The sequence below is a fragment of the Stegodyphus dumicola genome, chromosome X2 (genome assembly GCF_044657685.1).
Source record: "Stegodyphus dumicola isolate Sdum_Otavi_A_Nest chromosome X2, ASM4465768v1".
Lineage (NCBI taxonomy): Eukaryota > Metazoa > Arthropoda > Arachnida > Araneae > Eresidae > Stegodyphus > Stegodyphus dumicola.
The window spans coordinates 115,086,683-115,112,101 of NC_140781.1; the positions used below are offsets into that span (position 1 = coordinate 115,086,683).

Below are 25,419 nucleotides of genomic sequence, written 5' to 3' on the forward strand. Positions count from 1 at the left end.
CTGAACTTTAAGCAGGAAGTACGGAATAATGCTAGCAGCGAATAGATAGTTATTTTGTAGAGTCATTAGGATTGTTGATGCTGGAGACATGAAAAATGTGCAGTGTCCTTGCCGGGACTCACACCCTGGACCTCTTGAACACGCGTCCAGTATTACACTATGCTTCCAATGACACCATGAACATGCTTCCAATTATATGCTTCCAATGACACCATGAACATGCTTCCAATTACACCATGAAAGCATGCGCAGAGTTGGGAGAAAATACCTTATAAGCTTTTAGGCTAATTTCTTCCTTTTAAATTCGTTTTGAATTTGATATATTTTCATTTAATGTTATTACTTCACAAAGCTGTGATATCATTAAACTCGCCTTATATTCAACTATGTAGCTTAAGATTTTATCTTCAAAAGCGTATACTTACTCCTTTTGCGTTCTTCTAATCTTGTAATCTTGGACCTTTTGAGTCCTAGCATGAATAATGCTTTGCTGTGATAAAATTTTATGGTCTTCATCACTCTGGACTTTCTGCGTCTATCTATTGCCATAACTATCGTATGTAAGCTTATTTCCTAATTTAATGCTATATGACGTTCTATAATGAAGTTACTGTTTATGAGTTGCACAAAATGCCGAAATCAAGAAGCTGTATAAAATTATTTTGTTTCTATACTAATTTCACACAAATATTTCTATTCAGTACAATATAAAAATATTTAATATTTTGCATTTCAGTATATTCTCTATATGATCATTAAAAGAATAATGATAATTTGGGCTAAAATTAACAAAAAAGTAACTAAAATTAAAAGCGCAATATCATTATAAAATCAAGTACGATATTTTATTTCCATCAATATCAAGTAAATAATATTATTTACTGTATTTATATTGCATCATTTAGGCAGCTATTATTTTTGGCATTTCGGAGTAAGACACTCAAAACTAAAAACAAAGAGGACTGATTTTTGAAAACAATTTACTTTTTCTTCTTAAAATTTGATTATCTGAAGCAAGTTTTATATTTTAATGTGAAGTTACATAAAATGTTACATTTTAAAAAGAACCTTGTACTCAGAATTTGCGTTACAGGTTCTACTATAAGTGTCAGATGCTGTCAAAACTTTGTAGATAAGGGAAGTAAATCAGTTAATAAAAAATGAAAATCGCAATAAGAAAAAAATAGTTTCAGACTGAATGAATTTATCAGATGATATAGAATTCTATTCTAAATCTTCTCTTTTATTTATTAACTTAAAAACGGATACAATCATTGTAAAATGAAACAGAACATTTTGAAAAGTTTAGCTGCTAGTCAACCCTGATAGCAAAATTTATTCAATTTGAGAAGTGACTGCGGTTACAAATCTCATGCTTAAGCAGCATAAACTATCAAAAACATACTAATTCAGAAGTCAAACAACTAAAATCAGCGTTATATTTACAAAATTTTCACAGGACTAGTTTCGATGGTTTTACCAAACCACCATCCTCAGCTGCAAAACCGCAAATGGACGCAACATTTGCGGTTTTGCAGCTGAGGATGGTGGTTCGGTAAAACCATCGAAACTAGTCCTGTGAAAATTTTGTAAATATAACTCTGATTTTTGTTGTTTGACTTCTGAATTAGTATTTATTCGGCGTGTTATTGTGTCTTAATTATCAAAAACATGTTGTAGTATTTATCTTTATGATATTTCATTAGATGGTAATAATTTGTGTCAAAAATTTGCAATATTGCATTTAGAAAGAATTTGCAAAATCAGATTTATTTCACATACAGAAAAGAAAGTTCGTATTTTACAAATAAAAACCTTTCGAAGCTTTGCGTTCATAAAAGCTCCTAAACTTCCCTTAAAGCGTAGTTCCTACAAAAGGCACTATATCCTAATATTAAGTTCAAAGCTCTAAGGCTTCAGTTATAATAACAGGACTGTATCAATTTCGTATTATTTGATCAAGGAGTGCATTTTAAATGTTTCATTTTTAGGAGAAGATATATTTCAAAACAGCTAGATGTTTGTCATTTCTCCATTAGTGTCTCCGTAACGTAATGTACTTAAATAATGTATGCCCACCATATAAATAAATAAAGCAAAACAAAATTTAAAAACATTATGTTATTACACTTTAAAGTCTATTTCCAATTTTAAATATTTTACTTTTTATTTAACAAAAGCAAAGCGTATGAAGTATAGTTGAACAATCCTTGCAAGAGAGAAGATTTAATTAGTTGTTAACGCTTCACAGAAAAGTACATGAGGTCTGTCTTCCTTAAGTTGCATGCCATTGTGAATAATATTTTAAGGGAAACTCTACCATTTTCAAGTCGTACATGGCAACTCCATGCTTTTTCGCTGATAATAAAATCCAATACGAACTACCAGTGATTAGCAATCTTATGTTTGTCTCTTCAACCACAGGTTAGCTGAGAAGAAGATATAAATTTACACTATGAGATGTACTAATTAATATGTAGAAATAATATATTTGAGAGCAACTAGCCTTTTGTTTAAAACAAATTTATCAAATAACTCATTGTTTCAATCATTGGTTTAAAATGCAAAGCAAATAAATTAATTACAAAAGATAATTCTAAATGTAATGAATTCTTCTAATTTAAATTAAAAATTAATTTAAAATAAAGTAAATTTTAAGAATCTGAATTTAAAAACATTGGCTGTATCAGTTTAATTTTATTTCAAATTTAAATCTTAAAAAAAAATTATTCTGGCTTGGAAGAAGAAACACGGTTTCATTTGAAGTTTTTTTTTTTTTTTAATTTGTTCTTTCAATTGCCTTTCTTCCTCCATTATTTATATTTTTAAGAAAACTTTTATTTCAATTCTACAGCGAAATATAATTTTACTTTTACTTGCTCTATATTAGGTAATGAATTTGAATTAACTCCTTCTTTTGCGAGTGCGTACTTAAGTGTGCGTGCTTGCATTAGTGCGTGCTTGTATTAGTGCGTGCTTGTATTAGTGCGTGCGTCTGTGTGTACATACCTACATTAAACAAATTAAACTAAGAATGATAATAAAATTACTTTAATATTCGGTAACATGTGGTTATGTTTAGTAAGAGTAGGTTATCTTTATTGCAACCAATTTGGGAAAAAGCATTATTTTTTAGATCTTTTCCACATGGTATTTTTATTTATTGAAATTCAGATTCTTTTAATGAGCAGAAATTATTTTCTATACATTAAACAAATTTTAACTGCGTTTTAAAGTTTCCGTAAAAGAAGATAATTGACGAATTTTTTATGCGAATTAGTCCTTAATAAATTAAGTGGAATTAATCTACATTGTGGACTCTACAGCACACCGTTCATATTCTCCATATTCTAATTGTGTTCATTTTCTGATAGCAGTTGATTGCGAGTCTGTTTAATGCCTAAGTAATTACTGATTTTATTTAATGCACATATTTTCGTTAACTATTTTTAAATTATTTCTAGTTGATTCTATAGGAAAATAACTTTACTTTAAACAAAATTTGTGGGATTTACTCGAAAAAAATAACCTTTATATTTTACTATATTTTTATTCTTAAACTAGCAGGTATTGTAAACGGGTATTTTGCTAAACGAAATTATAGAAGATGAGGAAATGAGTTTAATTATCATACTATGAAATATAATTAATTCCACTCTAATAAAAAAAACCACATACTACTAAATGTTAAAAAACTACAAAAATACTAAAATTGTTTTAACTTCACTAAATACTAAAATAATATACCACATAAACTAACATTAATACTAAAATGCTATACCACATAAGCTAAAATAAGTACTAAACACATATGGGGAATTTCTGTATATATCAACTGCACAACTTTCGTTGATTGCAATAATCACGTATAGATGAGTAATTTCGGTTTAGACGTCCAATCTCTTGCACTGCTAAATGGTGTGCCTGAAAACGAATAGGTAAAAATGTATGACTAGCTTTTCTTATAGAGAAAGAATTGGTCCTGAGGCCACAGCTACTGAGAAGAGAGTCTTGCAGTAAAATCTCTTGTAGTAACAAAAACTCTTATTTAAAATTCCGAAATATAGAGTTCAGTACTAAAACAAACAGTATTTTTATACATATGTAATGATTAGGTTTATTAACTCCCAGTTTTATTTTAGTGTAAAATGTTTTAATAAATGTGTCTTACAAAGTGTTGCTTGTCTATGTTATGCAATGTTATTGTAAATTTCATTGTTTCCTGAGTTCTGATGATACGTAGTATATTTGTAAGATTTATTTTACACTATTATTGTATAATAAGTCGTGTAAGATTTATATCATGTTATTTTCTAATTTACAAATGTTTAATGTGGTATTTTAAATGAGGGGCAGTTCCTTTTTTTTCCAGTGAATAATTTTTTCTTACTATTTCTTTGTCAGATTTGTTACCCTGTTTTCGCAGTTGGTTTGCTAAATTTTATCTGTACAGGCTTTCTTATATAGCTAATCGGGCTACAGCTAATGTTATTTTAAGGATAATCTAATGGAAGAAAATAAAACTGAGATTTCTTTTTCAGAAATACTGCAAGACAAAATAAATATTCACCTTTCTTAAACTATATCCTAAACTATACAAAAGGTCCTATATTCGAGTAAATACGGTATATGACCACATATATATTTGCTGATAATGAGGAAAATCGAATGTGGTTCCTCTAGAAATAAGTTAGTTGATGAAAATGCTAAGTTACAATTTAATTTCTACTTTTATAAAAGTATTTTAATTATTAAATTGAATCTCTGTATTTAAACACTTTAAATTATTTTTGGTTTGACTGAGCAGATTATACGCCAGCTTTTATAGATTTCTATCTCCGTTTTGCTAGAGTTTAGTTGTAAGCTCTTTCCCACATTACATTAAATTCTTCTTACTTGGAGGAATTTTCATCGCATATGTGTAATGCATGAGCACAGAGGACATTTATATTTCTTTGCTTATTTCGTTCATATTTCATTTGAATCGTAATTAAATTGGCTAATACTGTAGAAACTATAATCACTTTAAAGCATGAAAACCTGAAAACAGTATATAAACCTTTCATGTGTTAAGAAATAATCCGAAACAAGTTATCTAAACATGTGATTTCCGTTTCTACGCAATATCACTGACTGTTTTGAACTAGCTACTTTAAATTCCTTTAATAGTCACTTAAATTGCGATTTAAAATCGCATAACATACGCAAATGGTCAGAAATATAAACGCACACTTGAGAAATTTAGCATAAGAAATCTTTTTTTGCTTAGAAACAGATAAAATAGTCATTCACAAAAGTATTTTTCCTTCCGAAATAAAGCCCACCAGCGGCCGAGCGGTAAAGTCGCTGAACACTGCTAGTTAGTTCGGTCCGAGGTTCGAATCCCGCGAACGGGCTGGCTGCATGGGCGTTTTCGTGGTTTTCCCCATGTGTAACTTGTATACGAGCCAGTTTCCCTTAGAAAGTCCTCCACGAAAGGCATCCCTCCCCTTAGGCAGATAGCCCTAGTGTGCTTTGCCATAATTAAAATACACATACACAAATACCTTCCGAAATAAAACTATTAGAAGCTATTTTAGAGTATTCCTTGAAGAGATTTTCTTAATCGATAAAATAATTTTCTTAGTATTTTGAATCGAATTATAGAAGTAATATCAGAGATTAATGTGATTCTAGGTCTAGAAAAATAAATATTTTGCATTTGAGAGGTGGATATTGAAAGTCAAAAATGGTCTTTCTCAGCGCAAAGGAACAGCGTAAGGAGGAAACAGCGTCTCGGAAGAAAACAGCGTAATTTCGATGCAAGAGAGATGGTAAGGTTACTTGTATATTGAAAAGCATCTGAGGGCTACTGCCTAAGGGTAGGAATGTCTTTGTGGTGAGCTTTCTAAGGTAAAATGTCTCATATTCATGTTATTCATGGCAAAAACAACCAAAAGCACCCAGGCAGCAATCCCGTTGCCCTGAATCCGAGTCCTGTTCGAACTACAAATATTCATTGGTCTTAACCACTTGACCACTTGCAGGGCAGCAACAGCAAAACAACAACAATCACTGGATATTTAAAAAAAGCTCAAGAATTTGAAGCAATAAACAGTGATTTAATGTTCGCTACATAATTTCAAAGTAAAGATTGTTAATTTTATACAAATATTTTAGCTTCTCGTTTGCCTTTAGATTTTATTTAAATAAACTGTATGTATTTAATTTTTTGATTCCATGGAATCATAACTTTGTCATTTAAAACTGCTCACCTTAATTCAATTTTTTAAGTATCTTATTAACTTTGATATAAACTATTGTACTTTTATAAAAAACGTAATGACATTTTATTGAAGGTTTACCATTCAACGGCAGTTTCGTTTTGTTCAGAGAACTAATTGTCGCCTTACGCTCCCCTTTGCCTCATGGTAGCCTTTCCAAGCTAAGTGATGGTCTTGCTTTAATCATTTATATTATATTTTCTTTTTAACGAGAAGAAGTGAAAGCGAAATAAGAAACTTTTCTTATATTTATATCTTGCCTTTCTGAAGATAATGTGTCAGGGATTTAAGAAATAGGGGCAGCCAACCGGTATAGTGGTTAGCGTCGCTGACTGCCGTACCAAAGTGCCGGTTTCGAATCCCGGGGAAGGCATGGATGTTCGTAAATGTATAGCGTCCGCGCTGCATGGGGGCACTCTAAATATGCGGCAAGCCTAAATTCCTCTCAAAAGGTTGGTGGTAGGCCCTCTAACTCGTCCCCCCGCGTTGCTCTCCATCAAAACTGAGGACGGCAGTGAGCTAAATCACATTTCACCTGTAAGGTTCTCAAGGCTGTTGTCAGCGAGAGACGTAAACTTGCGCTCCTTGCCACGAGGGAGTTTTGTGGGTTTGGGTTGACTATAGGTCAGTCCAGTGAGCATTAGTAACAACAACAAGAACAAGAAATAGGGGAAGTTGGTGATTGCTTCTTTTTTAAGAAAAAGAGCTCGTTACTTTGCGCTAATTTATTTCGCTCAAACTTTGCGTAGTTATAGAATGAATATATATGAATCTCTCAAACTTCAGCAAGAAAAATCAAGGCTTAAGTGAGATTCATATTTTGTAAATATTTTCGCTTTACGAGGACGTCGATGTCATACATTGAAGGGCGGATGCTAAGGTTTACGAGACTTGCGATCAAATCCCAGTGTCTATTCACACAGGTATTTGGTGCTGTTGTTTAAAGCTTATCGTTGTTATTAATTCTTTCAACTTTTTTCCTAATTCTTAAATAAAACATTTATTTGATAGAAGTACTTTTAAGGTAATAATGCGGAAAATAAATGTAATTTCTGTTAATTATTTCGTGTTATTCTTGAATTTTCTTAAAGAGTCTATGTGAGCTGCAAAATTTTTAAGTACCTCATGAAACTAATTTTATCTAGTTATGATTCCAAATATGGGTCTCAAAAGAAAACATCGACACAATTGTACCGCTTCCGATATAATGTTATCACTATTGGCATTAGTTATAGGTTACCCGAAAACTAATAGAAAATTTTAGTCCTGACCGAAAGAAAGTCATAAGACAAATTTAATAGTTATGTACTTACATCGACTTGAAACCTCGAAGAAAGCCTCTGGTTCAAGCTGACTGGTAGAAAGTATAAGTTTTAAAACGCAACTCAATGTTTCTCCTTCTAAAGAAATGGAATAGAATTCCTGATAGATAAAAATGAAGAAGAAATTTCATTCAAGTCTCTCTTTAGCGAAGCTTTAAATTATGTAAACTATTTAAAACATTAGATTTCAATTTAGGAAACTGTAGAGAAACTAGCTGTAAAGAAACTTGGAGTTCCTAACCAAATTTGTAGCATACGCTTTTCGTAATATTTCTATTTCATTTTATACAAATATTACCGAGCACTTATTTTTATTTGTAACGAGTAATGTTTATAATGTGAAAACATTAATAACTGACATACCACATTTCTGCTTTAGGATTTTTAATAGACTTCAGGAGCCTGTAATAGGCCAGTCTGTGTAATTACTATCACCAACAGTCATCTACTTTAAAACGACCTTTCAATGAAGACCAAATTTGTCTCGAACCATAGGTTGTCGTCTTAGGGAGAGTTCTCAGAAAACAGAAGTTTACCTTCTATAAATCTTCAAAATCTCACTTGATGAAATCGAAACATGAAGTAAATACAATTTATCATTTATATTTATATTAAAAATCATATATGTTAAATATGTGCGTGTATTATTGTCCACCACATTTTAGTTCGAGCGCCACTTGTAGAAAATGTAGAAATTTTCGATCTTGAAACGTAAGAAATTAGCAATGCCCTCGCCGAAATTCGAACTCCAAACCGCACTCCCCCCTTCTTGACTGCTAGCCGAACGTCTTCCACGAAGGCCCGTTGAAGTAATATATTACCACAGTAGATCGTGGTAATGAAGGAGAAAATTGTTTAAAAATACATATCATTATCTTCTTTGAATGACGATGTTCTTTCGGTGTTGCATACGATGTTAAGCTTTTATATTCTTATAAAATGTCACTGACATTTACATTTTACTTTCTTGCATATGATCCATTTATCATCATTGATGACTATGAGTTTTAAAAGCAAACTGCCGTTCACTTTTCCAAATTCATATCGATAATTCGTGAAGAACACACTAACCCATTTTAGAAATCTTTTCATCTGTTATTAAATGCTGATGCGCCGTTGAATATATGGCTTGCAGATGCTCATATACACTTTAGTCATTCAATTAGATTTTACTCTATTGGTATACGTAAAAGAAAACCACATATCTTAAGTTTGATTCAAAATATGATACTTATATAGGAAATCACTTGAGAAATTTTACAATTCCTTAATGCTAGTTATTAAATTCTTTGAAATGAGAAAATAAAAGCGCGAATATACGCTAACAAACTAAGCGAGAAACTCCAGTTTACAATTACTTAATTATAACATGTAAACAAATTACATCTAAATAACGAATTATTACGAACATATGTTAACAAATATTAAATGCACTGTTATTGACAAATAAAATGAAACATATATTAGAAAAATAAGCAAGTGCAATTAAAATAACTAACAAGCAAAGCTTCACAACATTGCAGTTGTAAACATCAATCGAACACACTGGACAGCCATGGAGATCACGAATAAGCTAGCGTAGGGTTGCCTAGTCGCCAATATTTCTCCCCGCGCCAAAGGTACATCATCAAGCATGCGCAGTAAGCGAAATTCGCTTAACACTGTTCAACTCAATGTGCGGTCTGCCATTACGCATCCCGTAGCGTTATTCATACAGGCCACAAATTACGTAAATAGCATAGCAAGCGGAGTATTTTAAAAGTAGGATGTAATCTTAATTAAAAATTCAGAGAAATTCTCTCCGTGGTACTGCACACTTACTGAAAGGAAGCAGCTCGCACAACAGAAATGGCCGAACGTTAGCCGAGATCGGTAGTAGTTATAATTTTGAATGAGGTTTTATTGTACAGTCACATTCTACAGAATGTGACAGCATTAGATGTAGTTGATTGTCGAACAGCCATAAAAACAGCCATTAGATGTAGTTGATAGTCGATAAGAAGACACATCATGTATTTTGTTACTACTTTTAACCGTATGACCACAAGTAGTAGCAAATCTAGCTTAGCGTTAGATTTCACTTTAAGTTTTATATTGTTATTTATTTAAGTTAGGCATTAATAGATGGGATCAGTCCCCAATAACTAGAGATAACGTTCTATGTTTTGCCGTTAGGTTTATCAATAAACAGTTCTTTTTTACTTAAATACCCTTAGAAGTTTCAACATTGATGAGAAAATAATGACAAATATGATGTTAACGGAAACTGGACTTGGTTTGTTATACTGACATATGAAAATGAATAGCAGCCATTTTTAACTGTTTCAGCTTGGCAAAACTTCGAGAAATACAATGAATTGTGCACACCCAGTCAGTGATAAACTTATATAAATATCCCGACTTACATTTGGGAGTCATCAGTATAGTATGTAAATAAATTTAAATATTGATTATTGCATAAAATAAGCAGAACAATGCATGAAAAATAAGAAATAATATCTTTTCTGATAGATGTGTCCTTAAAAGACCCGAAATAGTTGCACCACTTAAATAGCAATAGCCAAAGTAATCTCAGATTGAAAACTTGTTTGCAAGCGAAAATTTTATTCATTGTTAGGCCAAGTCAAACTTCTGAGTTTGATAAAAAAAAACTAAGTCTTTGTTTAGAATAAGATAAAACAGCATTCTTATTTCGGCGTAGGTTGTTTTTTGCCTTACTTAAAATTTCAAAAAATGATTAGTTATTGAATATATTATTTTGTTACCAATATTAGAAGTTTCTGAAAATTTTATGAATCACGGAATTAAATCATTAAAAATTAGTAAAAATTAACGTTATGTATAGCAGTTAATAAAATTTAAAAATTATGTATCTTTCTCTTTCTAGTCTTTTTAATACTACATTTTTTTCATTAAAATCTAGTAATGTGTCCTTATGAAAACAGTTAATTAAATAATGCCTTTTAATAGTCAGCAACCTAAGTTTACAATTCTGTGAACTTCTATACGTAACACTAATTTTTACTAACTTCCAGATTTTTAAAGTTTCATTCTCACTTTTTCAGTAAACATTTTTAGTTAATACAAAATATGAAGTAAAGAGGTAAATATATTAAATATGAAATATTGGTTTCTTGTGCTCACAAATCATTAGATGAAAATACACTTCGAACTTTTATACTCTAAAAACGCATGCCTATGATGTTATCATCAAGGGATAATTTATAGGCGCTCTATGTTTTACCACCAAATTCTGTATGATGATGTTTTTAACTGCGAAATAGTTGCACCACTTTATCACGTGTCACTATGTTTTATACTACAATGTTTTAAAACTGCGAAGTTGTTGCAACACTTTATCACATATCACTATGATTTATAGTGATGTTTTAAAACTGCAACGTTTTCTCCTTGCTTTCTGTTCTGTGATGTTTTATATAGTGAAATTTTCATCTTACATTGTTTCCTTCACTAATGTTTTTCGCAGACACCTTGTTGTCTCTAGCATTGGCGCTAGCTCATTGAGTGGGAGTTTGACAGTTTTTATCATATACAATATATGTACGAACCAAATTCGATACAAAGCTCTCCATGAAACATCTCTTTCTGGACGTGCGTTCCTTGATTATTTTATTGTTATTAAATAATTCCAACTTAACAAATTTTTTATTTCAATTTGGATTTTGATTCATTTTTTTCATATCCTGTAGAAAAAGCATATTATTAATCATTTAAGTAACATTACAATGAGTTTATTTAGTATTCTAAGTAATTTCTAATAATTCTTCTCTAATAAATGAATACCAATAGTTCAATAATTTATGCAGGTACTTTTCTCTTTATTTATATCCTCCCACCTTGAAACAATTGGCAGAAACCACTGAAAGTTTGTAATCATTTGGAAAACATCTGCTTGTATAAATGTTTTGCTGATGTAACGGGCGTCAACGCCTGGAGTTGTACAAGGCCCGTGTGGCATAGAAATTTAGAAAACTTTAATGGGCAAAGGAATCAGTTTTAGCGAACAGAATCACAGAGATTAGATTTTGTGATTTTGATTATCACAAATCCCTTCTTTTTTTACTCGCTTGCATTAATTGGCAGTCCTTATTGCATTAAAAGGCTGCTCTTTTTTGCCCAAATTATACATTATGATGTACTCGAGTCCGTAAAGTCCTCAAATCATTGTCTCATAGCATGGGTATCAATTAAAACAACCAACATGGCAGTTTCCAAATATCAGTTTATAGATGGGGGTCGGTTTGACTGAAGTTTTCTTCCTTTTTCTTCCATTGGCGGGCCCTTAGCCGACTTCGGCTTGGCCACTACTAAGGCCAGAAGAGGTAGTCACTTTATTATGGAGTCACCTAGTGGGTGAGCTAACTTTGCCTCCATGATGAGGACGTACAGTTACAACCATGCCTTCTCGGGATTCGAACCCGAGTCCTTTGGCATTGCAGTCGGCTCACTTAACCACTATACTGGCTGGGCGGCAATTTAATGAAAGTTTGGGTACATTTTTGTTACATTTTTCTCCTCAGTTCTTTTTTTTTTTTTTTTTTTTTTTTTTTCACAATTACTGCGCTTATAGATTGAATAAACATTTTGATGTAAGCATTTTGTTATGATAAAAGGAAATATTATTATTATGTGACCAGGAAATGGTATACTTACTAGATTCCCTTAATGAAACTGTTTAATTAATTGTCTAGTGCGATACCTTTAGAACTTAAGGTGTGTTTTGACCAAGAATAGAGCAAGTATGTTTGCAGCTCACATGTTCTTGGAAACCTATCTTGGACACACGGTCACCTTTTATAAACCACAACCACTGAGCTTTCTGTTACACTTAAAAAGCATTAAGCGAACAGAATCTGTAAAGATATAAAAATGCAAACTTTTAGCGTTGTATCTCGAAGAAAACGAGCGACTTCACTTGCGGAAACAAGAATTCGAGTACAGGGACTCATCAAAGAACGTGAGACTGAGGACTTAGTATTCTTTGTCGTGAAAATCACAGTTTTACTCAGCCAATGCAAGTAATTGCTCCTCTGGATGCTTGGGAGACAATGTTGACAAACAAAAAATAAATTTGCTTCAGAAGAAACTCAGTTTTAAAACCAGCTTCTTTAAGTAGGGATCACGTTTGCAGTCGTGGAGGCCAGAAAAACAAATTTAAATTTCACATTTTTAAATTAATAGATAATGGTATTTATTCCTTATTTTATCTGTCTAGTGCAAGTTGTCTTAATGTTCTCTATTACTTTTTAATGAATTTAAACTTATTTAAATTTTGTAATTTTTTTGGGAGAATTTAACGTGTATTCTTAATACATCTGCGAGAGGTATTTACAAAGGTTATTATTACAGAGGTTGTATATATATTTTAGAAATAACATTTATGCATTCTAATTAATATTTTAAATAAAAATCTTAATTTTGTATGTTGATATCTGCTTTTATACTCTGAAATTGTCAATCCGCATCTTAATTTTTAAGATAAAAGGCAGATAACAATTTCTACGATAACAGCAGAGATAATTTTGCTACACCACTCTTTTATTGTTTTCCACAATCATCTAGTATTTTAGGTCCCAGCTTATAAATATCTCGTATGATCATTCCATATAGAGAACACTATGTTAGTGGGTAAACACAGTGGGGTTTTTCGCATCAAAAAATGTGAAAAATCAACTATACGTTCTTCGATATTCGAAGATCTATCTTCCAGACGTTGGATAGACGCGCTAATTACTCTACAAGAGCACACACGGAAGAATGTGAAAATTCCTTACATTCTCGCCCCACAAATCCTTCCAATGCTTGCTGGGCATGTTACTGCTTATACCTTATACCATAAAAGTCCGCAAGTGAAAAATGCGATAATTCCTATATCTTTTCCCAACAATAACAACAACAACAAAAAAAAAAAAAAAAAAAAAAAAAAAAAAAACGAATGGGGGCGTTCACGAGACCTGTTAGTAATGAATAATATGTGGTAAAGAATTATCGTCCACCATATTTTGAGTTCAAGCGCCACACAGACATTAGGGTTTTTCGAAGCAGGAAACGTAAACAGGCTAAGTGTGCTGTTTTCAGGACACAAACAAAGGATTTTAGAATTGCTGGTTTGCCGAGGGAATGCGATAAAGTGAAGCTTTGGCAAAAATTCACGGAGTTTGTTTTATTTGATTGCGGTGAAGCATTTCAGGGTTATCTTCTTAAGAGGAGGGAGGCCTTTGTAAGAGGAGTTTCTAAGCGAAACTGGTCTTGTGTACACGTTACCCATGGGAAAACACAAGAAAACGGCCATGCAACCAGCCCGTTTGCGGGATTAAAACCTCGTACCGAACTACCAGTGTTCAACGAATTTACCGCTTGGCCGATAATGGGCCAACAGTTAAATTAAATATTATCTTGCATTCCTCTTGATTCATGTCTCACACAATCTTTTAGACTAGAAAGTTATGCAAATTAAGTCATGCGCAAACAAGTTGAAAAGTTAATAAGAATTCATTTCAGTATAGGCCATATTCCTTAAAGAATAGTCTTGCTGCGCGCAGTTGCTACCGCCGGTTCAGTTATCTTCGATGGAAGAGTTTGGTAATCGTTGCAGGCCGCATTTAGTTATTTTACCTTCCAAGGTTAGACGATATAGTCATTAAAGAAGACCAGTTGCTAATCGAAACCCAAGTGTCAGGATTCCATTGCCCCCTATTAAGCTTGACCGTTAAGTTCTATTTTGCTTTCCTCCTCTTAGCGGATGCTTCTTGTGCCGCACTCTGAGCAAATTTGTCTGCAATAAAACGGCTCTATAACTGGTGGGTTTGGCTATTCCTAATGGTATTTAGCGAAAACGTGTCCGTCATGGAACAGGTTCAAGGCAACTTGCCTAATTGCTACAAGTTGAAAAGTAATCCACCCTTTAATTTCGTATATTTTCACTTTAGTTGTAATCCATCGAGTGGTCAGTGTTTGTCGAGTTTTAGTCTATTTTTGATAAGTCTATTGCAGAAATCGCTATCATTTTGACAGTTACAAAATGTCACTGGATATGTTATTAGGAAAGCATCCACATTCTAATTTATTTCAGTGTTTAAACGGACGATACTAGCCCTTTACCATTTCTTTTAAATTATTTTAGTGTCTATCATGCAATTTATGCATTTTAAAGACCATGTTGGATGTTATTCAATAATCATTGTCCATTATGCATATATTTGAGCATTTTATATGCTTTATGCATATAATAAATTTATATTTATAGCATTGTCTGTTTGTTCACTTCAATTTCATTATAATTTTTTTGCACTTCTTTGCCTTTTTTGTTATTATTATCATTATTTTGTGAACTGGATTTTAATCATCATTTTATGTTTTATTATAAACTCACTCTAGGCTTACAGATTTGTGATATAGTTTGCTGTCTCTTTGGCTCACTGTAACTTTATATATTTTATGCCAGGTAAATCCACTAAGCAAAAATACAACTGTTTCTGTTTTCAGCCATATGCCTAGAACAAAGACGAGGAACTTTATTCTAAGCATGTGATATTTTTTTAATCTTTTAATATCTAAATCCTTATTAATTTTTTGTTCATCCTTAGCATAGATATTTATATAAACATTTCTGCTCAATTGATTTATTTTCGAATCCGTTACTTTCTTTTTAAAGGTTAAGTTACTCTTTTTCCGTTTGCAAATGCAGATTTTGGAGGTTCCTTCTTCACTATAGATAATATTAACTACTTTTCATGACGAAATACTAATCCCATGTGCTTTACAGAAAATTTTAAATATGAAATAAGAATGTTTCTCATTGAAAAAATAAAAATCATAGCTTTCAAACCAAAAATATATTAACTTATACCATTTTTAATAACAATAATATTTAACTAATTTAAGTTAAAAATAATGAGTTGTTGCTGAATAATTCTTTAACCTTTTAGATTTTTGTTCATAAAGTTCATTCTAAAAATGTGCGAACACTTTCCATTTCTGGGCTACAAGTTCTGATAGTTTAAATTTTTGTTTAAATGAGAAGGGTCTCCATAACAGAATGAGATATTTACGAGTGAAAAATAATTGAGAAGCTCAGGTTTACAGAACTATCTGAGTAAATCCAAATTCATAATGAAATTTGTATGTTTCCATTCTAACGACTGATGCAGAAAAATCTTGTAACTAACTTTTCCTTTACATTTTTCAAGCTTCCATACATACGTGTTTCTTTTTCTGCTTTTTCATAAACATAAGAACCCAGGCCATTTTATAATGATAAAACTGTACTAAAATATCAAGCATGTATTCTACTCACTTTATGCTGTATATGAACTTTTGTACTTTAAAACAATTAGTAGCCTTGCTCCGTGGGATATAGAGGATAATTTTGTAGTCATCGTTACCATTAACCATATATTCAGGCGAGAAAGAAAGGAAAAACTATTTGACAAAGTCTATCATTTAATACTCTCTATTAAGTACTAAATTTTCAACTAAAATTTAAAGCACTATTTTATGTAGTGAATGTGTAGAATATACCTGTTGCAGCCCCCCAGAAAAGTATATATTAGTATTTTAATAAAATTCATATTTCATACGTTAAACATGTTCATAGAATTAACAAGAATAAGCATAATGTGAATTTAATCCTCGATGTAATATTCCTTCAAACTAAGTTATCCTTAACTTGAAAGCAAAATTATTACAGCAAAATGCTTTTGCATTTTTACTGTAAAAATTTCCATGCGTTCGATGCGTGCTTACATTATCTTGTTTATTTTGAAACGTGGTTAACATTTAATAAGATATGTTTCATGTGTTAAAAATATTTATGGTTCTTAGGATTAAGAAGAAAAATTGTAATGGGCATTTAATCCATAATCTTCAAATTGCTTGAAACGTAATCAGTCTGAAAGGCATTAAAACAGGTTTTAACCTAAGGTTTTTCAACCAGAGGAGAATTTTTCCCTTTTGGTGGATATCATAGTTTCGGGGAGGGAGGGAATGCGGTGAGCGTTTTGTTTACCTGTTAAGTATTTAGCTTTAATTTATGAATATACAAAACTACTTCTATTCAAGTTTTGGTATTTGTCAACATTTCCTATGCTTATTTTCTTTAATTTATAAAACAATACAGAATAAAATTATGTAATTCAGTAATTGTATATATATGTTTCGAGTTTTGGAAAGGAAAGGGTATGATAGTCTAGCACTAGGGAAAGGGGTGCATGGGACAAAATAGGTTGAGAAACTCTCTTCTGATGTCTTTGATGCATTCAATGCGTGCTGTGTAGGAATTTTTATATTTTGAAACATGGTTTAACGTTTTAATAAAATATATGTTTCATACATTATACTAACGGGCATATTCATTAAGAAGAATTAATATAATCTGCACTTAATCTGCGGAATATTAGTTTTTTAAACTGCATTATATTATTTAGGTTGAAAGACAAAAATATTTTGCTGTTATTTTACATGTTTCATGAAGAGGATTTATTTCATCTGTATAATGAAACGAACAAATTTCTGCTGATGAGATTATGGCTCAAAAGGGGAAATGGAAATTTTTCTGTTTAGCTGTCTATATTATGGTACTGTCTGTTCTTTTATTTTTTATTGAAGTGATATTTTATTATACACTGGTTATCATAAATTAAGGTAAAATCACAAAAATCACGATTATTGAAAACGTTACATGTAGAATTTAATTAAACTTACCCACAATATACAACACATAGTAAGGTATCAAATAACATAAAAAGAAATTACCAGACAAATATGGTAGTATAGAAATTAGCACATGTATAAAATTAACAAATCGCAGGTGTCAGTTTGCTAGGAAAAGTACCTTCAATATGGATTATGATCGCCTCTATAAGCAATACAGCACATACAGCGATGTGTGATGCTTTCAGTTATGCGGTCTATCAGTTCCATGGGAAGCGAGAGCCATCGCTCTTGCAAAGCAGTTGCACGCGTGGCAAGGGTCTGAGGGGGCGGATTGAGAGCAGCTAAACGTCTCCCTAAAGCATCCCAAACATGCTCGATAGGATTAAAGTCCGGAGTTCGAGCTGGCCACTCCATGCGCATAATTGTTTCCTGTTGAAGATAATCATCTACGATGCGAGCCCTGTGTGGTCTTGCATTGTCGTCCTCAAACAGGAGAGCATCACCTATTGCACCGGCATATGGGCGCACATAAACATCAAGGATGTCATCTCTATAAATTTGAGCATTCACGGTTCCCCTTGGAAAGACATGGAGGTCTGTGCGTCAACCCAAAGAGATGCCAGCCCAAACACAGACACTGCCCCTTCCGTATGCATTTCTTTCACGGATGTTTGACGGATGAGAACGGGTTCCAGGTTCTCTTCATATCAAATAACGCCTACTATCGCTTTCTAGACTAAACCTGGACTCATCCGCTAAAGAGAACCGCCCTCCATTGATCAGGCGCCCAGTGGACATGTTGTCGTACATACTGAAAACGGTCCCTCCTATGGCGTGACGTGACCGGCACACAAATAGCTGGTCTCATACAGACCACCTTCGTGAAGCCATCTACGCACAGTTAATGTTGACACCAACCTTCCGGTGGCTGCAGCAAGGGAGGATATAAGAAGAGTCGGAGTAGCGGTTCTATTCCTGCGTGCACATAATGTCAAATATCGGACATCGGCGCTCGTCGTAGCAGTTGGCCGTCCGTGGCTGAACCTCCTAGATGCCGAATCTGTGGTTTCAAATTGCCTTCAAAGTCTATGAACCACAGAAGGACTCACGTTTAGCCATCTGAGCACTTCTGTTTGAATTTGTCCTGCCTCTAGTTTCCCAATGGCTCTCCATCACAGTTGTGCAGGCAAATGATACCTGGAGGTCATTGTTACGAATTGGCTATCTCACATTTCTGATGTCACTGTCACAGGGAAATATGTGGGCTTGCTCTCAAAAATGGACTTTTATGCTCCTCGCTGATGACGTATTCCGAAAGCAACGCCACTAATTTGCATATCGTAGTTTTACTCAGCTACTCTTACTTGGCAACGTATTCAAATTTTACACGGTTTGGCTTATTTTTGAGGGAGTTATCGTTATTTTTGTAATTTTTTCTTAATTTATGATAACCAGTGTATTAAGTTAAAAGCAATAAAATATTGATATCATATCCCGATGCTTTTTATTTGTTTTTTTATTATAAAGAAGATTAATTAGAATTACAAAAGAAAAAGTGATACAACTAATGTGATATAGCTGGAAACCAAACTGGAAATCTTTGCTTTCTAACGCTGTTATTTTATTGTAATTCTAAATGAAAATCTACACAAGGCAAAGAATTCGGCTATGAAAATCTACTATTCTTAGCATAAGAGAGAGATCTTTGGGAGCACCAGAAACGATTAAATCCAAGAAGAAAGTTTAGACTATTCGAATATATCAAAGCACGCAATTCGATCGCAATCTAAAATGATAATTCAAAGTTACGTTAGATTATTTGATTATGATAAAGGTCTATCTTCCTACAAAGTGCTTTCGTGGTGAACGTTCTGAGGAGAACTCGGTTGGGTTGTTGTTACACATGCGAAAAATATTCATAAAGCCAGCCCGTTCCCCTGGAATCGAACTCGTTCGAACTCCCAGCATTTAGGGTTCTTAAACAGTCTGCCACAGGTGAGGGCTACAAGCTCAAAGAAACCGAAAGATGGAAATTTATACATTATGACACATTTTTAAGAGAAATTACGAAAGAGCAGTTTTAAGACACAAATTAACTAACATACATTACCTGATAGTAAGACATTGTGCTGAAAAATATTTATTTGCTTCGCTCTATCAACTAACGTCACCCTATCGGCTCTACTAAATACATTCAAAGCAGAAAGTCGAAATCCTTCTTCTGTGATCCTACACAGTATCACCTGACAGATTAGCAGTTACTTATCATATTGATTTGTTAAGTTTTACATTAGCCATACACGAACTCAAGCATGCACCATTTGTCCGAAATGTTCCGAGACTGGACGAATGAAAACTAGAGAAAACTTAAGGTTTTAATGCTTGACGTGTTTTACATAGTCTCCCCCCACTTAAATACAACGTACAGAACGTTTATACAACCATATGAAATTATCAGACCAAATACTTGTTTGGGATGTTAGTCAACTTGGGTGCCACTGTGTCTTTATGTTGGTTATGTCGCAAAAGCGTTGGCACTTTAAGGGAATTTAGGGAATTTAATTTTAAAGGAATTTAATTTTCGGGAATAAATAAAGTGCACAAAATCCAGTGAATATGGAGGGTGGTTTACAACTGGCACATGTTTCTTTGCTAGAACTGCACTATAAACCCTAGCCTTATGAGCAGAAGCATCGTCGCGCAACAAGAAAAAATCCTTCTTATTATCTCTTTCCAGGCGAATCCGCTGAATCCTTTTGCCAACCTATCTATAAAACTGGGAATTTACAATGATGCCTCTCACTCATCGTTACAGACCTGACATCGCTTATATGCTAAGAAGAAACTTGGTTTCAAAACATTTCGGACAGACTGTGTATATTGTTCTGCAGACGAATGTGGTTCCTGTGTACCGTCAAAGCAACTGATAACGTTTATTCAGTTTCTAATTAAGTTTCATTAAGCTGTGGGTCTTGATCTATTCAATATTCAATGTCCAGGAATTCACCCCCAAGCCATCAGTCAGGCTTCATATTATCAGAAAATTATCAGAATATTTTTAAAGTACAAATGCGAGGATAAAAATCTACTCAAAGTAATTTTCATTCATGACATAATTGTTTCCAGGAAAATTTTAAAGTTACTAGCAAAAACAAAGCCACTCTTTTAGGAAAAAAGGAATTGCTCTGAGTAACTAACTTGGAAATAAACATTCAATACAAAATCGTATAAAATGAATCTTTTAAATGAGCTTGATTAACTTAAGCTTCTTTTAATAAGTTTCAGGACAATAACGATTCCAATAATTATTCAGGAAAAAATTATGTAGTTACAAATGTAATTAAGTAATAAGATAATTTCTTCCTTCTTTCATCATGCCTTCTTGGTGCACACTCGGCGCATGTTCAAGAGGTCCAGGTTCGAGTCTCGGGGAGGGAATTGGTCATTTTTCATGTGCTCCTGCTTCAAAAAATCCTAATGATTCTACAAATTATTTCATCAATATATCTAATTCAACATGTATTTTATACAGTGTCAAACTTCAAACTTGAACGCGCAACTGAAAAGTCAGTTAATATGCAGTTTTGAAAGAAGCTCGCACTTTACCTGCATGCAATCTGTTGCATATGAAATCAGAATGCAAATGTAGGTAAATCTGTTGTTTAGACTATGAAAACAAAAGCAGAACGAGAATTCGTTGTTTTTCTCAGCTTCCTCGTTTTTTATATACATTAGTGCTTCGGGACAATAAAAAAAAATTAAACGAAGACATTCTTAACTGCATGAAATTATCGCTTGTATAAGTTTTAAAATCTTCAATATTGCCTCAAAGATAATAATAAAGGGTCTTATTCGCTTTTTTCATATTCGGACTCGTAAAAAATCCTTCTTATTATCTCTTTCCAGGCGAATCCGCTGAATCCTTTTGCCAACCTATCTATAAAACTGGGAATTTACAATGATGCCTCTCACTCATCGTTACAGACCTGACATCGCTTATATGCTAAGAAGAAACTTGGTTTCAAAACATTTCGGACAGACTGTGTATATTGTTCTGCAGACGAATGTGGTTCCTGTGTACCGTCAAAGCAACTGATAACGTTTATTCAGTTTCTAATTAAGTTTCATTAAGCTGTGGGTCCTGACCCATCCAGCGATTGAGCAATAAAGTCGCTAAACTCTGGTAGTTTGACTTAGGTTTAATTCCAGGCGAACAGCCTGGCTTCATGGTTTTGGCCGCATATGTAACGTGGATGCGAGCCAGACCTATAGAAGGTATCCCTCGCCTTAGGCAGATACCCTTTGCGTGCTTTGCCGTTAATCAAATAAACCAAATCGTTATCGTACCTAAGAAGTTACGATACACCTGATCAATAATGTAAAGTAATTATATATTGATGAAACGATTACATGTTTTATATAGTAATGCGGAAGTAGTGAAAAGTACTTATATACAATGAAAAGAATTAAAAATAACTCAACAGACGCTCCCTGTGCCCTTCCTCCATTATGTTTCTACATTTTTCTTTTGTATTTACATGTAACTACATACTTCCCGAGCACTTCCTCTAAAGTGTAATTTAAAATATTCCGTCGAACAAAATTGTTAGCTGTAAGAAATGCATCTGATAAGAAACAATACTTCTGTGTTTCGATAAAACAGTGCTTTAGTTTTAGTTTTTACTGATGTATTCAAATAAATATTCTTATAATTAGGCTGTAGAGTCATTAGGTTATTTTGAAACAGGAGACATGAAAAATGAGCAATGCCTTCGCCGGGACTGGAACCTGGACCTCTTGAATACGCACCGAGTGTGCTACCGTTACATCACGAAGTCATGCAGAAAGGAGGGAGAAAATACCGTATATATTCGTCCTTTGAAAGAGCGACGGGGGACTAATGGACCAATCGCCAAATCATGGTAATGAAGAAATAGTTCGGGCACCACTGTAGAGTCATTAGGTTATTTTGAAGCAGGAGATATGAAAAATGAGCAATGCTCTTGCTGGGACGCGAACCTGGACCTCTCGATTACGCGCTGAGTGTGCTACCGTTACACCACGAAGGTATGCAGAAAGGAGGGAGAAAATACCATATCAGGCAAAACAACAACTTTATTTTTGGCGTAGGTTTCGATCGATATTCTTGGTATAAATACGGTCATCGTTTCTCCTTCCTTGCAATTTTTTGGGGGAAGCGGGTGCTCCTGAGGAAGAGATGATCGCCATCGAAATCGATGTCAAGTTTTGTTTCAAATCTAAGGTTCCTGCCTTGCCTAATTAAACGTTTTACACTGACAAGTGTCTCTTTTCTCTTGAAATGTTCTTATATTTAAGCTATTGTCTTTGTATTCTGACTGTTGATTTTAGATTACAAAATGACAATAAATATATGCAGTTACTAGCATTACATATTACGGGCACAGACGAATACAAAATGGCAAGGTATGCAATAAATATGTTGGGTGTTATATACAAAAAACGGATGCCTTATTCTACTGTATATCATTTCTGTTTTGTGTTTTCGAAAACGTTGAAACACATGAGAGTTGTTAGTTTAAAAGGGATGCCTTCGCGGAAACTATTCCTACTTCGCGGAAAAACTGCCTCGTATTAACATTATACTGCTGCGTAAGAAAGTGTTTTAGGACCTGGTAAACTACGATATAACGTGGTATGATTGTTATTAAACAAAGGTTATTAAGAACCTGCTTAAAAGGAGAAAAATCTTGAAGATTATAAAGAAAAAAGGGGTTCTTATTCTTAATGATGAGAGAAACGCATTAACATATGAATTCAAACTAAATAAATTGGCACCAGTTCATGGCAGCTGTTTTCGTGGAAGTGTGAATAATTCAATATCTAAAAATATTTAACGCATGAATATGCAATGCACACATTTGTCAATGCCTGATAAGCTATTTTATCCCTTTGTCATTTCTATTCAAAAATTTAATAGCATCCGATGCTACTTTTTTATGCGCGTTAAAATGTTTCCTCCTTTTAGACAGTTCATTTATGGATTTCAAATATTGTTATCACCCTCCTCAACGCACAACGATTACCCTCTGAGAAATTTGTACTTCATTCAACTTTCAGACATTTCATTATATCCTGAAGGATTATTTAAGACACATTAGGATTTATAAATTTCCTCAAATCAGCTACAAAATGCTTAAGAAAGTTCAGAGCTGTTTTATTTTCTTAAACTCAATGCATCTCATGAATATATACTAAGCTTCAAGAGTTCAATTACTGATACAAAATACGGCAAGGTTTGTTTAGGTCCAATTACAAAGGAAACGTTGGCACGAGTTTAAACCAATTATGGTGTGTTGCCAATTTAAAGTCTCCTGCATTGACATTAAAGCAAGCAGAAATAAAAGAGAAAAAAGAAGTGAAGGAAAATTTATCAACCGCTGTGTGAATAATTCAAGACAAGATGTTGTTTATTTCACTGCTATTCAGAGAGACGTTTTCCAGTTTATTATTAAAAGTTAAAATTGCACTTTATCTAAAAAAGAGTACTCGATTATGCATTAATGAAGCACACTAATCTGTTATTATCGTAGCTTAAATTGTAACATTCAGCTTTTCTGACGTTAAAGTAATAAATTAGTATTAATAACAATAGCAGAAAAATTTCAAACATTTAGCTTTATATGCTCCATGAAAAATAACATTAAATGGCTGTCGACATCAGATGGCTTTCTTTTATGTACTTTAATAAATGTATTTCTTGTGACACTTTCATTTTTAATGAATATTAGCTGTTTCGTATTTGTGAAGAATTTTCATCTACCACCCGCTAGTGAAAAACAGCTTGTTATCATAATATATTAATAAAATAATCACTTTATTAAAAACGATAACTATTGTAAGGGATATTAATAATATTTTTTGAGAAAGAAGCAGGCTGAAAGAATTTTCAAATATTGTGAACTATATGAGTCATGTATTGAAATATTCCAAACTAAATTAATCATGTAATATCATTCAAAGCCAAAAGCAAAGTAGTTAAAAAAGATATAGAAACTTATACCAATATATTCAAGCAATCTATACCTTCCATAATGATACACTAAAAGAAACCATTAATAATTTACATCGCTCTCCGAATCTCTGAGTGTATTTAAAATTTCGAATTAAATTATGGGCTTTTATTTTGGGAAAACAATAAATTGAATTTTGATATTCATGAAACATTGTACTCGTAGCAGAAAGAAAGATATATTTTAAACTATTTAAATATGCAAAAGAGTAAATTTTCTTTATGTTTTCAGGAAATTGTTACTTAAGAGGATTACCTTGAATGAAATACATTTTGATAGCATAGGTTCTAAAATAAAACCAGCTACGAGTATCTCGCTATAAGTTAAGCAAACCATCAAAAACTTAAGAAGTAATGATAAACTATGGCAGTCTATTATCTGGAAAACATCTGAACAAATAAAAAAAAACAAAGTCTGAGATTGAACAAACCGATATAATAAGTACATATTTTTGAAAACATACTTTAAAATGTTATGTCGTTAACTTTATTAAATTTTAAGAGGTCCGAAATCTTTATAACGCATCTCATAACGGGATGTTACTTAAAGAAAGTCTGGAAAATAAATTATGAAATGTATCTTCTCTATAATATTTTAATTAGGAAGAATAATTATAATATTACTTAGTAAATTAAAAAGCTACAGTATAATTCCTTTAAAATTCGGTTACTTTGTTAAATATTTTGAAAAAATTCGAATCATATTTTTAACTTTGTAGGGTTTATATTTATTTTAACTAACATTTATTTTAAGTTTAAACTATCTTTCCTGTCAAGCCTTACTTTCCCCTGGAACTGCCAATGCCAGAGTATGTAAATTTGAGTAGAACGCGCAAGGATTCAAATTATCAGCGGAAGTATTCTGAGTTAAATAGAAAGGAAACGAGTTCGAAGTGTGCTGTTCTTACTTCGCGAGCGCGGAGGTAGTTAGCCAGAAATTGAAGAACCACGCGTTTCGGCCTGTGTGCTTGTCTCGGCCAATTGTTAATCGTTCAACGTGATATTCAAAGTTTGCTGAATTAGCAGCGGTATTGTAAAACGCGGTGAGGTTAGTTACGTTTAGAGAGCCTCGTAGTTAGTCTCTTGTTATTATTTCTTGATAATTGAA

At 32.9% G+C, this 25,419-nt stretch overlaps 1 protein-coding gene across 4 annotated transcripts in view; it reads left to right on the top strand.

Moving 5' to 3' along the window:
- Positions 1-25,419, top strand: part of LOC118182256 (uncharacterized) — a 253,961-nt gene that overhangs the window by 213,011 nt on the left and 15,531 nt on the right. The gene's annotated exons all lie outside the window — the stretch shown is intronic.